Here is a 14,755-nt window from a genome sequence, read left to right as displayed (position 1 = left end):
TCTCTGGGAGATTTTCGCCATTTGGTATTACGTGGAGCTGGTAGGTCTCTTGTGGACTACTGTCCTGAAGTTGGCTCTCTGACCTCAGATGCACAGCCCTGATGACTGCTTCGAGCACCAAGAGCCTTTCATCCACATGGCTCAGAATAAAAGGGAGAAAAAATAGATAGAAAGAAAGAGGATTAAAAAAAAATAAAGTAAGATAAAATAAAAAATAATTAAGATAAAAAAATTTTAAAAGAAAAAAACCAAAAACAGACAGACAGAACCCTAAGGCAAATGGTGAAAGCAAAGCTATACAGACAAAATCTCACACAGAAGCATACACATACAGACTCCCAGAAAGAGGAAAAGGGGAAACAATAATATATCTTGCTCCCAAAGTCCACCTCCTCAAGTTGGGATGATTTGTTGTTTATTCATGTATTCCACAGATGCAGGTACATCAAGTTGTTTGAGGAGCTTTAATCCACTGCTTCTGAGGCTGCTGGGAGAAATTTCCCTTTCTCTTCTTTTTTCACACAGCTCCGGGGTTTCAGGTTTGGATTTGGACCCGCCTCTGCATGTAGGTCGCCTGAGGGCGTCTGTTCTTTGCTCACACAGGACAGGGTTAAAGGAGCATCTGCTTTGGTGGCTCTGGCTCACTCATGCAGGGGGGAGGGAAGGGTACGGTTGTGGGGCGAGCCTGTGGCGGCAGAGGCCAGCATGTCATTGCAGCAGCCTGAGGAGCACCGTGCGTTCTCCCGCAGAAGTTGTCCCTAGATCCCAGGACCCTGGCAGTGGTGGGCTGCACAGGCTCCCGGGAGGGGCAGTGTGGATAGTGACCTGTGCTTGCTCACAGGCTTCTTGGTGGCGGCAGCAGCAGCCTTAGCATTTCATACCCGTCTCTGGTGTCCGCGCTGATAGCCATGGCTCGCCCCCATCTCTGGAGCTCGTTTGGGTGGTGCTCTGAATCCCCTCTCCTCGTGCACCAGGAAACAAAGAGGCACAAAAAAGTCTCTTGCCTGTTCGGCAGCTCCAGACCTTTTCCCGGACTCCCTCCCAGCTAGCTGTGGTGAGCTAACCCCTTCAGGCTGTGTTCACACCGCCAACCCCAGTCCTCTCCCTGGGATCCGACCTCCGAAGCCCTATCCTCAGCTCCCAGCCCCTGCCCGCCCCAGTGGGTGAGCAGACAATCCTCTCGGGCTGGTGAGTACTGGTCGGCACTCACCGATGCAGGAGTGGGAATCTCTCTGCTTTCCCCTCCGCACCCCTGTTGCTGCACTCTCCTCCGTGGCTCTGAAGCTTCCCCCCTCCGCCACCCATAGTCTCCGCCCACGAAGGGGCTTCCTAGTGTGTGGAGCAACATACCATCTTAATTCCCTTTTTTTTTTATTATATTTTGAATATACAATAATATCCAAAAATTTTCCCTTTCTCATATTTTGTGTTATAATTTTCCTACAAAATAATGTTTATACATTGTATGCCCATCAACACACCTATGGACATCTCATTCTCTATATTTTACTTTTAAGCTTTTCTGGTTAACCTATTGTTCACTCCAACTCGTACCTATTGCCTCAGGCAGTCATAATGTTAAATAGTTGTTTCTGATTGTTTTTGACAAATGTCCCAGTGGAATTGGTTATTGACACTGAGGCAGCTCTTAATCAGGTCAGTAAAAGACAGCCTTGTATATGGGTTCTTCCCATAAACTGCCAGACAGGTCAAATAACAATTTTCCAAGAATGGGATTTTGAAAAAGGTCCAACCCTACTCTGCCCCCTCCAGTGACTGCCTTGTTGCTGGTTTTCCCTGTGATCACACACTGTTAGTTTTCAAGGCTACTGCAGAACTGGGAGTGGGCATGGGAATAGGGCAAGTTAAAATGCTACAAAGCTTACTGAGATACAGAGGTTTTTAATAAATGTTCAGTGGAGTTCTACAAGGTTTTGGTTAATTTCCAGAGCTTTGAAAACATTGATTATGACCATTTTTGCCAGTATTCTCATTGCTTTTATGGATGAGAGGTATTCTGGTAGTCTTTGCTCCACCATTCTCACTGATGTCACAGTAGATTATTAATTTCAGATATTTTATGTAAGGTTTTTGTTGTTGTTTCTTGGTTTTAATAATTTTGGTCGAATATGGTTAACACCTGCCTTGAATATTTTGCCAAGCTGCATTATTTTATTCTATGCTCCTTTGTGTAAATCATTGGGACCTCAATTACACAATTCTCATGTCCTGAATGAGGCTATGAAATGTTTCTGAAGAACGTCTTTGACCTGCACACAGCTATTCTTTTGGCAAAGCTCAATTCCAAGATGAGGTTATCATATATTCAGTTACATACATGGCTTTGGATGCCAGGTTTTCATTAGAAGATATCAACCTACATACTACTCATTTGCATATTCAGTCATATTTCTGAAATATATATATATATATAACAAGCCATCTATCATCTATCTGAATGTTCTAGAAGCACACTCTGGAACAAAATATCTGTAGTGTGATACTGCATCCACACACTAAAACCTGCTCTTTTTTTGCTATCTTGGAACCATTCTCCACTCCATTGCCCAAATCAGAAACACAGTCGTCACCTTTTACTTCCTCTTCTCCCACAACAAATCAATAACCAAATCTTGATTATGCCACATCACCTTGTTTATATCTTTAGAATCTGCCTACCTCTCTTCAGCCCAGTGCCTACTACCTTACTTCAGGCTCTACATCTTTCACTCAGAATATCACAAAAGCCTCCAAACTGTCTTCCTGCCACTAGTCTCTCCTCTCTTCCAGGAATATTCCATACTACTGTAGCATGATGTTTCTAAACACTAAAATCCTTAGCATGCCCTATACTGTCCCTCACAATTTTTCTGACCTCAGAGCTCTTGCCTTCTCTAAACAAAAGTGCTGTCCTAAACAGCGCCCCTAGCTGATTACATGCTGATTTCTATTTTGTTCAAATGCTACATTGGAGGCAAAAGAACCAACACATTTAGTGCATGTAGAATTCTAGAAATGACAGAGTACATGGAAACATTTTCTCCTCCTCCGACACACTTCTAAACTCCTCTCTAAGAAGAATGAACACTTATATGACTAGTCAAATTTCAAAATATATCAGATCATGGTGGTGGTAAGTTCTCTGTTCTCTTACTGATCAAGCTTATCTGTGTGGTCATCTGTCACATTGCAGCCAACAATCAGGTAAGTCCCTGAGATGTAGGTTTTGGTTTAGGTAGAGGAAAGAGGCCCCATAGGCCTCTGGACTTAACCATAAGCTCCAGCCTGTCTTACCACAGTACTCTGAATAGAATTCTGGATAACAAGTATCTACTTTGCTTCTCACTACCATTGTTTCTTGTGTGTATCTTCCTCAGGAACTTTGTGGAGAGGAGAGCTATGGTCTAAGGTAGGAATTAGAGATTCCTTGGTCTTCTGAGCCCAACGTCATTAAATTCTACTGTTATTTCTAAAAATGTACATTCATGGAAAAAAAATCAGCCTCGGGACTTTATTGTCTCAAATAAGCCTCATAGTTAACTTTATGTGCCGGCATCTGCTTTTGACACTTTCATTTTTATTGAAGTATAGTTGATTTACAATATTAGTTTCAGGTGTACAACATAGTGTTTCAATATTTTTATAGATTATACTCCATTTAGAGTTATTACAAAATAATGGTTATATTTCCCTGTACTGTACAATATATCCTTGTTCCTTATTTATTTTAAACATAGTAGTTTGTGTCTCCTAATCCCATACCCCTATCTCACCATTCTTCCTTTTCCCTCTCCCCACTGCTAACCAATAGTATGTTCTTTAGATCTGTGAGTCTGTTTGTTTTGTTAGATACATTTGTTTGTTTTATTTTTTAGATTCCACATATAAGTTATAACATAGAGAATCTTTCTTTTTCTGCCTTATTTCAGCAAGCATAATACACTCTAGATCCATCTGCATTTTTGCAATGGACAGAATTTCATTCTGTTTTATGGCTGAGTAATGTTTCATTATGTATATATATATGTATATATATATATTTATATATACACACATATATATATATATATATATATATATATACATATATATATATATATCATCTTCTTTATCCATTAGTCTGTTGATGGACACTTAGGTTGCTTCCATATCTTGGCTATTGTAAATACTGCTGCTATGAACATTGGAGTGAATGTATCTTTTCAAATTAGTGTTTTTGTTTTCTTCTGATATATACCCAGCAGTGGAATTGCTGGATCATATGGTAGTTCTATTTTTAGTTTTTGATGATAGCCATTCTGACCGGTGTGAGGTAATATCTCATTGTTGTTTTGATTTGCATTTCTCTAACAATTAGTGATGTTGAGCATCTTTTCATGTACCTGCATAGAGCAAGTGTTAATACATAAGCTGAATATTAATGAAGATAATTCAATAACCCTTAAAACAGACAGCAAGGAGCAACTTGCTGCAGAAAAAAAGTGCATTTTATACCTAGGTATTCTCAGTCCTTTCTCAAAGAAACATTTTAAAACAGCAACAATGGTTTAGAAAGATCCATTGTCCATGAGAAATAGGAGGCTAACAAGTACCTCAACAATAAACAATAATCTTGGGGACTGATTTCATATCAAATGGCTGACAAGATTTGGTCATATTTCTGTAATCCAGTACTAATTTTTCAATTGTAGTCATGAGATTAACTATAATATACAAATGGCTACTATAATTTTTTTTAAGATGATGATGAGTTATTTCCTTTCTCATTCTGGAAGTAATACAGAATTCAATTGCTTTCAGACCCTAAAATTGAGATTGAACAAGAAGCTTGTTCAACTACCTTTCTCAGAAATATGTGGAAAGGAGAATGTTAGCTACTTTTCCGAGATGGTTTATGGAGAGACTAAATGAACTCCACAATTAGTGTCAGCTTCATAGTTATAGGACAATCCTAGTTAGATACAGATGCCCACAACTTATAAGTTTTACCATGAGATACACACATAAACACACACATCCTTCACCCTCTCTTTCTCTCTGTTACTCTGTCCCTGTCTCTGTATCTCTCTGTCTCTGTCTTTCTCATCCTCTTTCTCTCTCTCTCGGGTTCATCTTAAAACACACATACACACATAGTATAACCATATGTAATTGCTGATATTTAACCATTTTTGACCTGAAAAATGACAATTTCGTATGGTTACACTGAATATAAGTATATATAAAATATTACATAATAAATAAGTATATATTACACAATATATATTTATATGTATGTGCATATATATTTTCCCCCAAAGAGTTAAGCAATACCAGCTTCCATGAACATCAAACCACCAAACTTTGCCCACAGATCATAATTCAGCAATTATCACTAGCTGCATTCTCCTTTTCACACAACACACACACATTCATACACAACAACAGGGGAAATTCAAAAGCCTTCACTATCATTTCCACTTAGAACTATGTCAAAGGTAGTTTCCTTTTTTTCCCCCCTCTGAGAAGCATAGTATTATTGATAGCTAATAATATGGAAATTAAAATTAATAAGACTGGTGGGGCCACCCCCGCACATGGCGCCACGACCTGGGTCCCACCAGGCCCTCAGAGCCGTGGGCCAGCGAGGCCAGCCTCCAAGGGTTAAGTGGCAGCGAGTCTCCAAAGTGAGGGGACTCAGCGGTCCCCAGACTTTCGCGCAGGGACGGTAGGCATGGGTACGGGATTTGCAGTGCACCATGGACTACACACCTCTCCCTCTGGATGTCTGGGGGAAGTCACACAGCACTCCGTAGTAGAGGAAGACAAAAAAATCACGGGGCCACGCCACCGCCCGCCTTCCAGGTGTCCCGCCTGAGTGCTTTTGTAGCACCTGTTATCCAGAATGGAGTACCAGTGCAATGAGTCCTAATTGTCTACTTATTCTGGCTTCACATCCCTAAAACCCAGCAGGTCTTGTCTTGGTGCAGGAATGAAAATAAATGCCGGGAAATAAATAAAGCTTTCTTCTGGTTTTGATATTTATAATGGGTATGGGGAAGCTCAAAACAGATCCCTGCTCTCTTTCTCTCTCTTAGGGTAAATGCCACAGTGTGGATACAAATCAAAGACATTATGAGTCAGATTCCAAGAAATCTGAAGAAATCTCCCTGTGTGATGATGCTGAGCATAGCAATACAACAGAGATACAAACAGTAGAGCAGGAGGGAGCTGAGGGAGTGGAAGATATGCCTGAAGTGGAAGCAGAAGAAGAGGCGTTCCCTCAAATTTGTGATATTGCTGAAGATGACAGAGCCGAAGCTCTCAGAGTCCAGAATCTGCTGCAAAGTGACTTTGCCATCAAACCTGGAATAAATTTGCTGAGATGCCATGTGGCAAACAGCATTTACAGAATTTAGATGATGCTGTAAAAGGGTCTGCCTGGTCAATCTCATTATTGACTGAAAACTTTTAAAGAGATACCTGGTGTAAGTAAGTCCCAGTTCTATATGTCCCTAATGAACTCCATTGACAGACAGCACAAACACAACTCTGTATTTGTTGTATATCTGTGTATCCCCATGTGGCCCCTGAACAACCCCCTGCCCTGAGAAAGGACTCTCTTTGCTCTGTGAACCATCAATGCCCTAGAGAAAGAAAGTTATGGCTTTCCTACACAAGTAGAAAGAAATTTTCAGGACTCTGTGTATAAGATACAACAAACTATATGGAAAGAGACAAGAACTATGGTACAAAGGCAATTTATTGCCTGAGATGAAACACACAACACACAGCTGGCTCTTGTTTGTAAACAAATGATATCTCTTCACTTGAGAGAGCAAATTTCTAGGAAAAAAGTTTAAACAAAAGAAAACCTTACTCTACAGAAACCTATGGAGCACAAGAAAGATAAATTTCTCTAGGACAATCTATAGAATTATGATACTTTTTGATTTTTTGATAAAATTGAGATTGTCAGAGCTTCAAGGACTTTCCTCTTATAGTTTTCTTAGTTCATGAATATGACAGATGATATTTTAAATTCATATTCTTTGTACTGAACCTTGAATGAAAGATTATAGGATAGACATTTTTAAAATATGATAACACTTTCCTTTTGTTCTCAAAGGACACACAGAAGAAAATGGCCCTGAGAGATCTGACCACCCTCCCTCTTGAGGAGCCTCTCCTGTATATTGTAATAAAGCATCCCCGGTATTGTCACCCAGAAATAGGGATAGTCAGAATAGAACATTTAGAATGGGGGTGCTGATAAATATGAAACCAAAAGTAGATGTGAAAATGGTAGGGCTTTTAAAAAGAATCCAATCAAATGTGTTTTCCCTTCTGCTTGAATTTGCATGTTTGGAAGCAATTCCTACCACTGATTAGGAGTGCATTTGATAGTGTTGTGGTTAGGAACTCCATGAGTGCTGTTGAGATGTCCCCTGGAGCCTGAAGATCTCCATGCCAGTCATCAAGTGTAACTAGGGCTTTATTTGAAGAGCTTCTGAAAGGTGTATGTGTCCTGGGCCTTTAAAATCTCTAAGTATTAATTTAAATTCTCCTTTAAAATCAATAACCTCTCTTATGGCAGCCTTTAAAATTTCTTCTCACACAAAACACTCTATCCAGGAAATATTTCTCAGCTAGGTGATCAGAGTAGACTGACTGTGTGTGCGTGTGTGTGTGTGTGTTTATTTTTAGATTTGGTATAGAAGTAGGAGATGTGTTTTATTGCCACCTCTTCTAGTGCCCCACACTCATAGCAAGCCAGAGGGGCCTCAAATAGACTGACTTCTTTCCCTCACAGCCATTCTGCCCCAGCTGAGAATGAGGGAGAACCATCATGTACAGAGCAGGGACAGGATGATATATTAAGCATGTCATGTTGTAATGAAAGCACCTGATGGGCGATCAGGAGACCTTGTTCTAGCCCAATTGCTGCCACTGAGGATTAATGTGACCATGGGCAAGCAATTTACTCTCCTTTACTGTGAAATAAAAAGGATTGGATTGATGGATCTCTAAAGGCCTTTGTCTTCTTCCAGAATGTGAACAACTAGGAACCAGAAAATGGAACAAGGAAAAAACAGAATTTTATAATGTGATATATACTAAAATAGATGCAGGAAGGTATATGCCTACAATGAAAGGATATTCTTATATGTTTACAGCATAATTGATTTCTAATGCTGTCCATTATACTCACAGAAAAGAATTACAATACATGCTTACTCAGATTTTTTTAAAATACATTTTTATAGGGACCCTTGAGCAAAGACATTCTGCCTGATTTTTCTTTTTCCTTATCCGCACTTCTCCATATCCCCTACTAACACTGGAGTCTGCTCACATCTTTCTGTAGTATACCTCTTCATAGTCATGAACCAACATGTTTCCTGAGGAACTTCTCCCATAATCCTGCAAGTAAGTCAAACCTCCTCCTCTACTACTACTTATCAAAGATGAGATTCTTCTCGTTGTATGGTGACTTAAAGTTCCTTTCTCTCGTAGTAGTTTAATACTCACTTTTCTTTTTCAATTCTAATGATAAGTATTCATTTTTTTTGCCATACTGCTTCCTATATCTCCAATTACATGTACAAATAAAACATTAACCACTCACCCTCACTGCCTGCCAAAGCTGGATGGTGTTTTTTAAATAAGTGTTTTTATTATTTACTCTTGACTAAACTTGATTATTTCTAATGCTAATGAAGATTGTGGAAAAGTTTTTGTGAAAAGATTTATCAATCTATACTTCCCCATAGAGCACCAGGCACAATGTCTCATTCAATTTGGAGTTAAATATATGTTTATAATTTTAAGTGCTGAATAACTATATATGTTGAAATTAACAGTTGTAAGTAGGGATTATCAAAATAGCTAAACTGAGAATGAAAAGAGGTAAAGGTGTGGCCTTAGGGATGTGTGTGTGTGTGTGTGTGTGTGTGTGTGTGGTGTGACTGTGTGTGTATGCATGTACACATGTATAGATTCAGACTTACACATACACAGGGAAATTGTGTGAAAATTTGCCACATGCTGGAGAGCATCCGTTTTGAGTACCTGTGGACCTTACTGCCCACCCTGCAGCTTCACAGAAGAATCGGACAAAATTCCCATTGCCACATGACCTACACCATAAGGTAAACTTATCAGCTAACCTAATAAGAGGTCCCCAAAAGTATGATGCCTCAAAGGTGTCATTAAAAACCCAAGTTCTGGGGGAGCTTCAAGATGGCGGAAGAGTAAGATGCGGAGATCACCTTCCTCCCCACAAATACATCAGAAATACGTCTACATGTGGAAAAACTCCCACAGAACACACACTGAACGCTGGCAGAAGACTTCAGAGCTCCCAAAAGTCAATAAACTCTCCACGTACCTGGGGAGGGGAAAAGAAAAAAGAAAAAACAGAGACAAAAGAATAGAGATGGGACCCGCTCCAGTGGGAAGGAGCTGTGAAGGAGGAAAGGTTTCCACACACTAGGAAGCCCTTTCAAGGGTGGAGACTGCGGGTGGCAGAGGGGGAAAGCTTCAGGGCCATGGAGGAGAGCGCAGCAACAGGGGTGCGGAGGGCAAAGCAGAGAGATTCACGCACAGAGGATAGGTGCAGACCAGCACTCACCAGCCCGAGGCTGTCTCATCACCCGCCGGGACAGGTGGGGGCTGGGAGCTGAGGCTCGGGCTTCGAGGCTGGATCATAGGGAGAGGACTGGGGTTGGCTGTGTGAACACAGCCTGAAAGGGCTAGTGCGCCACAGCTGGCCCGGAGGGCGTCCGGGAAAATGTCTGGAGCTGCCAAAGAGACAAGAGACTTTTTCTTGCCTCTTTGTTTCCTGGTGCGCGGGAGAGGGGATTAAGAGCGCCACTTAAAAGAGCTCCAGAGACTGGCGCGAGCCGTGGCTATCAGCGCGGACACCAGAGACGGGCATGAAATGCTAAGGCTGCTGCTGCAGCCACCAAGAAGCCTGTGTGCAAGCACAGATCACTATCCACACCTCCCAGGGTATATGCCCAGTAGTGGGATTGCTGGGTCGTATGGTACTTCTATTTTTAGTTTTTTAAGGAACCTCCATACTGTTCTCCATAGTGGCTGTATCAATTTACATTCCCACCAACAGTGCAAGAGTGTTCCCTTTCCTCCACAACCTCTCCAGCATTTATTGTTTCTAGATTTTTTGATGATGGCCATTCTGACAGGTGTGAGATGATATCTCATTGTAGTTTTGATTTGCATTTCTCTAATGATTAATGACGTTGAGCATTCTTTCATGTGTTTGTTGGCAATCTGTATATCTTCTTTGGAGAAATGTCTGTTTAGGCCTTCTGCCCATTTTTGGATTGGCTTGTTTGTTATTTGTATTGAGCTTCATGAGCTGCTTGTAAATCTTGGAGATTAAACCTTTGTCAGTTGTTTCATTTGCAAATATTTTCTCCCATTCTGAGGGCTGTCTTTTCATATAGTTTATAGTGTCCTTTGCTGTGCAAAAGCTTTTAAGTTTCATTAGGTTCCATTTGTTTATTTTTGTTTTTATTTCCATTTCTCTAGGAGGTGGGTAAAAAGGATCTTGCTGTGATTTATGTCACAGAGTGTTCTGCCTATTTTTTCCTCTAAGAGTTTGATAGTGTCTGGCCTTACGTTTAGGTCTTTAATCAATTTTGAGTTTATTTTTGTGTATGATGTTAGGGAGTGTTCTAATTTCATACTTTTACATGTACCTGCAGCTCTATTTACAATAGCCAGGACAAGGAAGCAACCGAAGTGTCCATCATCGGACGAATGGATAAAGAAGATGTGGCACATATATACAATGAAATATTACTCAGCCATAAAAAGAAACGAAATTGAGTTATTTGTAGTGAGGTGGATGGAGTTAGAGTCTGTCACACAGAGTGAAGTAAGTCAGAAAGAGAAAAACAAATACAGTATGCTAACACATATATATGGATAAGGAAAAAAAAAAGGTCATGGAGAACCTAGTGGCAAGACGGGAATAAAGACACAGACCTACTAGCGAATGGACTTGAGGATATGGGGAGGGGGAAGGGTAAGATGTGACCAAGTGAGAGAATGGCAGGGACATATATACACTACCAAACGTAAAATAGATAGCTAGTGGGAAGTAGCTGCATAGCACAGGGAGATCAGCTCGATGGTTTGTGACCACCTAGAGGGGTGGGATATGGAGGGTGGGAGAGAGGGAGATGCAAGATGGAAGAGATATGGGACCATATGTATATGTATAACTGATTCACTTTGTTATAAAGCAGAAACTAACACACCATTGTAAACCAATTATACTCCAATAAAGATGTTAAAAAAAAAAACAACAAACCATAAGCTCAAAAAAAGAAGATGTGGCACATATATACAATGGAATATTACTCAGCCATAAAAAGAAATGAAATTGAAATATTTGTAGTGAGGTGGATGGACCTAGAGTCTGTCATACAGAGTGAAGTAAGTCAGAAAGAGAAAAACAAATACCATATGCTAACATATATATATATGGAATCTAAGAAAAAAATAAAGGTCATGAGGAACCTATGTGTAAGATGGGAATAAAGACACAGACCTACTAGAGAATGGACTTGAGGATATGGGGAGGGGGAAGGGTAAGCTGTGACTAAGTGAGAGAGTGGCATGGACATATATACACTACCAAACGTAAAATAGATAGCTAGTGGGAAGTAGCTGCAAAGCACAGGGAGATCAGCTCGATGGTTTGTTACCACCCACAGGGGTGGGACATGGAGGGTGGGAGAGAGGGAGATGAAAGAGGGAAGAGACATGGGACCATATGTATATGTATAACTGATTGACTTTGTTATAAAGCAGAAACAAACACACCATTGTAAAACAGTTATACTCCAATAAAGATGTTATTAAAAAAAAAAAAACACCTCCCCTCCTGGGAGCCTATGAAGCCCGCCACTGCCAGGGTCCCGTGATCCAGGGACAACTTCCCCGGGAGAAGGCACGGTGCGCCTTAGGCTGGTGCAACGTCATGCTGGCCTCTGCCACCGCAGTCTCACCTTGCACTCCATACCCCTCCCTTCCCCCGGCATCAGTGAGCCAGAGACCCCGAATCAGCTGCTCCTTTAACCCTGTCCTGTCTGAGCTAAGAACAGATGTCCTCAGGCGACCTACACAGAGGCAGGTCCAAATTCAAAGCTGAACCCCAGGAGCTGTGCGAACAAAGAAGAGAAAGGGAAATTTCTTCCAGTGGCCTGAGAAGCAGCATATTAAATATCAACAATCAACTTGATGTACCCTGCGTCTGTGGAATACCTGAATAGACAACGAATCTTCCCAAATTGAGGAGGTGGACCTTGGGAGCAACGATATATATATATATATATTTTCCCTTTATCTCTTTTAGGGGGTGAGTATGTGTATGCTTCTGTGTGTGATTTTGTCTGTATAGCTTTGCTTTTACCATTTCTGCTAGGGTTCTGTCTGTCTGTGTATTTGTTTTTGTTTTTTTTACTCTTCAAAAAGTTTTTCTTAATAATTATTTTTTATTCTTTATATTAACTTTATTTTATTTTATTTTCTTCTTTCTTTCTTTCATTTTTTTCTCCCTTTCATTCTGAGCCGTGTGGATGACAGGCTGTTGGTGCTCCAGCCAGGCATCAGGGCTGTGTCTCTGACGTGAGAGAGCCAATTACAGGACACTGGTCCACAAGAGACCTCCCAGCTCCACATAATATCAAATGGTGAAAATCTCCCAGAGACCTCCATCTCAACATCAAGACCCAGCTCCACTCAATGACCAGCAGGCTACAGTGCTTGACACCCTATGCCAAACAATTAGCAAAACAGGAACACAACACCATCCATTAGCAGACAGGCTGCCTGAAATCATAATAAGGCCACAGACACCCCAGAACACACAACCAGATTTGGACCTGCCCAAGGAAAGACAAGATCCAGCCTCATACACCAGAACACAGGTACTAGCCTCCTCCACCAAGAAGCCAACACACTACACTGAACCAAATTTAGCCACTGGGGACAGACAGCAAAAACAATGGGCAATATGAACCTGCAGCCTGCAAAAAGTCGACCCCAAACACAGTAAGTTAAGCAAAATGAGAATACAGAGAAACACACAGCAGATGAAGAAGCAAAGCAAGAACCCACCAGACCTAACAAATGAAGAGGAAATAGGCAGTCTACCTGAAAAAGAATTCAGAATAATGATAGAAAAGATGATCCAAAATCTTGGACATAGAATGGAGAAAATACAAGAAACCTTTAACAAGTGCGTAGAAAACTAAAGAGCAAACAAACAGTGGTGAACAACACAATAAATGAAATTTAAATTTCTCTAGAAAGGATCAATAGCAGAATAACTGAGGCAGAAGAACGGATAAATGACCTGGAAGATAAAATGTTGGAAATAACTACTGCAGAGCAGAACAATGAAAAAAGAATGAAAAGAAGTGAGGACAGTCTCAGAGACCTCTGCGACAACATTAAATGCACCAACATTCGGATTATAGGGGTCCCAGAAGAAGGGAAAAAGAAAGTGACTGAGAAAATAGTTGAAGAGATTAAAGTTGAAAACTTCCCTAACATGGGAAAGGAAATAGTTAATCAAGTCCAGGAAGCACAGAGAGTCCCATACAGGATAAGTCCAAGGAGAAACACGCCAAGACACATATTAATCAAAGTATCAAAAATTACATACAAAGATAAAATATTAAAAGAAGCAAGGGAAAAATAACAAATGACACACGAGGGAATCCCAATAAGGTTAACTGCTGATCTTTCAGCAGAAACTCTGCAAGCCAGAAGGGAGTGGCAGGACATATTTAAAGTGATGAAGGAGAAAAACCTACAACCAAGATTACTCTACCCAGCAGGGATCTCATTCAGATTTGATGGAGAACTTAAAATCTTTACAGACAAGCACAAGCTAAGAGAATTCAGCACCACCAAACCAGCTTTACAACAAACGCTAAAGGAACTTCTCTAGGCAGGAAACACAAGAGAAGGAAAACACCTACAATAACAAACCCAAAACAATTAAGAAAATGTGAATAGAAACATACATATCAATAATTACCTTAAATGTAAATGGATTAAATGCTCTAACAAAAAGACATAGACTGGCTGAATGGATAAAAAAAAAGACCCATATATATGCTATCTACAAGAGACCCACCTCAGACCTAGGGACATATAAAGACTGAAAGTGAGGAAATAGAAAAAGGTATTCCATGCAAATTTAAATCAAAAGAAATCTGGAGTAGCAATCTCATATAAGACAAAATAGACTTTAAAAGAAAGACTCTTACAAGAGAAAAACAAGGACACTACATAATGATCAAGGGATCAATCCAAGAAGAAGATATAACAATTGTAAATATTTCTGCACCCAACATAGGAGCACCTCAATACATAAGCAAATACTAATAGCCATAAAAGGAGAAATTGACAGTAACAGAATCATATTAGGGGACTTTAACACCCCACTTTCACCAATGGACAGATCATCCAAAATGAAAATAAATAAGGGAACACAAGCTTTAAATGATACATTAAACAAGATGGACTTAATTGAAATTTATACGACATTCCATCCAAAAACAACAAAATACACATTCTTCTCAAGTGCTTATGGAACATTCTCCAGGATAGATCATATCTTGGGTCACAAATCAAGCCCTGGTAAATTTAAGAAAATTGAAATCATATCAAGTATTTTTTCCAACCACAACACTAGGAGACTAGATATCAATTACAGGAAAAAATCTGT

General features: G+C 40.2%; 1 protein-coding gene and 1 pseudogene across 5 annotated transcripts in view; one reads left to right on the top strand and one right to left on the bottom strand.

Annotated features, from left to right (window-relative positions):
• KLF8 (KLF transcription factor 8) overlaps positions 1–14,755 on the bottom strand; it is a 349,664-nt gene that overhangs the window by 229,499 nt on the left and 105,410 nt on the right. The gene's annotated exons all lie outside the window — the stretch shown is intronic.
• LOC309651874 (TIR domain-containing adapter molecule 2 pseudogene) lies at positions 2,424–11,322 on the top strand (annotated as a pseudogene). The gene has a single exon. The product of its transcript is annotated as a TIR domain-containing adapter molecule 2 pseudogene (transcript).

The sequence above is a fragment of the Balaenoptera physalus genome (assembly GCF_965194825.1).
Source record: "Balaenoptera physalus genome assembly, chromosome: X".
In the NCBI taxonomy this organism is placed as follows: domain Eukaryota; kingdom Metazoa; phylum Chordata; class Mammalia; order Artiodactyla; family Balaenopteridae; genus Balaenoptera; species Balaenoptera physalus.
This window is presented reverse-complemented; position numbering and strand designations above follow the sequence as displayed.